Here is a 3134-nt window from a genome sequence, read left to right as displayed (position 1 = left end):
TAGGTACAAGCCACCATGCCCAGCCCAAATAGTTTATTTAAATGTAAATTTACATCGTTTAATTTTTACTTTATTTATTTAGTACCCTAATCCCATGACATATTATAATTTTTTTTTTTTTAATTGAGATACGGTCTTTCTCTGTTCTCCCAGGCTGGAGTGCAGTGGTACAATCATAGCTCACTGCAGCCTGGACCCTCCAGGCTCAAGTGATGCTTCTACCTAAGCCTTCCGAGTAGCCAGGACTAGAGGTGCACACCACCATGCCTGGCAAATTTTTTAATTTTTTTGTAGAGACAGGGGTCTCCCTATGTTGCCTAGGATGGTCTCAAACTGGGCTCAAGCAATCCTCCCACCTTGGCCTCCCAAGGTGCTAGGATTACAGGTGTGAGCCACCATGTGCAGCTATAATTTAATATTATAATTTACTATTTAATGATCAGGTTTAACAACCAGCTCTTAAGATTCCTGAAAATGCAACAGTCAACTTTCACCAAGCTGATACAAGCCAGTTCCAGCACAGCACTGAACCTAGATCACTCGGTCCTGGGGCTTTCAGCCCCTTCTGTTTCCTCCAGCCTCAGGGCTCCCACGCATCTAGCCTGTGTTTCCCTCACCATCTCTCTAGCCTGGGTTTCCCTCTAGTGGACAGAAGAGTTATTTCCAGGTGATTCTCTTGCTCCACCTGTGCCCAGAGCTCAGTACCCTAAGAAAGGTGCAGAAGAAGTTTGTCATCACTCCTCCTTAAGACCTTAAGGGGCTGCTCTGCCTATGGGGTAGCCATTCTTTTATTCCTTTACCTTCTTGATAAACTTGCTTTCACTTAAAAAAAAAAGGTTCCTTAAGGAGGGTACATACAGTCTTACAATTGCCCTCAAGCGCAAGATACTTAGTGTTATGTCCCCGTGAGGGGCAGTGCCAGGAGGGCCCCCTTGGACTTTAGTCATTATCACAATCTCCAGAGCTGTTCAGAAAACACATTTCATCCTCCGTGTGGCAGCTCAGGCTGGCTATATCAACCCTTCAGGTTTAGGGAACACTCTGCCCGCCCCCCACCCACAATCAATTCTATCTCTAAGAAAATAAACTGGAAGACTCAGTTTGTGTTAGGAATTAAGCTCTCACCCAATTCATAGCTCACTGGGGAAACACTGATGGAGACCATTCATATGTTGGGTACAGATGAAACCATGGAGCCTGTTAGATGCAGATCTGGGGCTCAGGACGCCGCATCCTGCATTACACTTCTCCCAGAAGTGACTTTTCCAAAGCACAGATCTATCTGTCACTCTTCTGTTCACAAGCCTCCTCTGATTCTCCAATGCTTTTGGCTTTAGTCCAAGCTCCGTAGCCAGGCTTTCAGGGCCCTGGCTGGGACCTCACCCAGATTGTGTACCTTAAATGTCCAAAGAAGAGAAGAAAACTGGCATTTTTGGAATTCTCTTCTATGCCAGATGCTGTGCTAAAACTTTGCAAACAGTTTAATTTAATTCTCCAATAATGCTCCTAAATAGGAAAAAAACACTCTACAGATGAGAAAACTAAGGCTTAGTACAAGCCTGCTCAGCGTGACACTGCTTCAAACAGAGTTTTTCCTTCAACCTACCTCTCTTTATTTATTTATTTATTTTTTTGAGACAGAGTTTTGCTCTTGTTGCCCAGGCTCGAGTGCAATGTCGCAATCTTGGCTCACTGCAACCTCCGCCTTCCAGATTCAAGCAATTCTTCTGCCTCAGCCTCCTGAGTAGCTAGGATTATAGGTGCCCACCACCACATCCAGCTACTTTTTGTATTTTTTTTTTTTTAGAAACTCGATGTTTATTTTCCATGAATCTTATATGTTGTTTAAGAGGCCACACAAGAACAGCTTAAGACCATTCAGCAGTTGCTCCTACCCATTCAGTGGCCTGAGCAGTGGGAGCTGCAGACCAGTCTTCCGTGGCAGGCTGGGCACTCCAGTCTTCAGTAGGGAACTGCTGGATAGGCACAGAGGGCACCCGCACGCCTTCAGACCAGTCAGCAACCTCAGGCTGAGTAGCAGTGAACTCAGGAACTGGAGCAGTCCATTCGCCCTGAAATTCCTACTTGGTCACAGCCTTTTCAGCAGCAGCCTGCTCTTCTTTTTCAATCTCTTCAGGATCTCTGTAGAAGCAGAGATCAGGCATGACCTCCCACTGGTGTTCACGGGAAATGGTGCCACGCATGCACAAAACTTCCAGAGCCAGCATCCACCACATCAAACCCACTGAGTGAGCTCCCTTATTGTTGCATGGGATGGCAGTGTTGCAGAGGAGAATCTGTGTTACACAGAGCAATGGCAGGTAGGTTAACATAAGACGCCTCCTTGAGAGGCTGGTGGTCAGCCCTTGGGTCAGTAACCACAAGCAGCTGTGGCTCCCAGAAGGCTGCTTGGATCTGGTTGGTGAAGGTTCCAGGAGTAAAGTGGCCAGCAACTGGAGTGGCTCCAGTGGCGGCAGCAAACTTCAGCACAGCTCTCTGACCAGTATTCCTGGAGGACATAACACTGACATCAGCAGGGTTTTCAATGGCAACAATGGCACGAGCAGCCAGGAGAAGCTTCTCTCAGGTCCTCTTCAGATTTATGATGTAGATGTCATCACTTTTCCTTTTATAGATATACTGTTCCATCTGGAAGTCAAGGTTGGTGCCACCTAAATGGGTTCCTGCTGCCAGGAACTTAAAGACATCCTCCTCCTTCATTTGCAGGACATCAAGGGCTCCGGACATTGTGAAAGTTTCCCTTTAAGTTATGACGGGAATCCAGAACAACACCGTATGGAGCCCTCGGCAGGTGGCGCGGAAAGGCTAATTTTTGTATTTTTAGTAGAGACAGGGTTTCGCCATACTGGCCAGGCTGGTCTCAAACTTCTGACCTCAGGTAATCTACTGGTCTCGGCTTCCCAAAGTGCTGGGATTACAGGCATGAGCCACCGCACCCAGCCTGTTCTTGAAAGCTGCTCTTTTCTCTCTAAGCCTGGCCCCTTCCCCAGGTTGGCTGTAGAGGGAGATGCAAGGTCTCCTGAACCCTTTTTTCACTGAACTTAAAGCAAGGCCACATTCCTTAGGGTTCTAAGGAAAGGACAGCTTTGCAGTGAAACCCAAGCCAAGGTAAC

General features: G+C 47.0%; 1 pseudogene; it reads right to left on the bottom strand.

The window, feature by feature from the left end:
• Positions 1-1868: 1868 nt before the first annotated feature.
• On the bottom strand, positions 1869-2748 carry LOC105733263 (small ribosomal subunit protein uS2B-like; annotated as a pseudogene).
• Between the last annotated feature and the right edge of the window lie 386 nt (positions 2749-3134).

Source organism: Aotus nancymaae, unplaced genomic scaffold, assembly GCF_030222135.1.
Source record: "Aotus nancymaae isolate 86718 unplaced genomic scaffold, 86718_ANA_hifiasm-v0.15.2.pri h1tg000007l, whole genome shotgun sequence".
In the NCBI taxonomy this organism is placed as follows: Eukaryota; Metazoa; Chordata; class Mammalia; order Primates; family Aotidae; genus Aotus; species Aotus nancymaae.
Note: the sequence above shows the minus strand (reverse complement) of the source record. Positions and strands in the feature narration are given on the sequence as shown.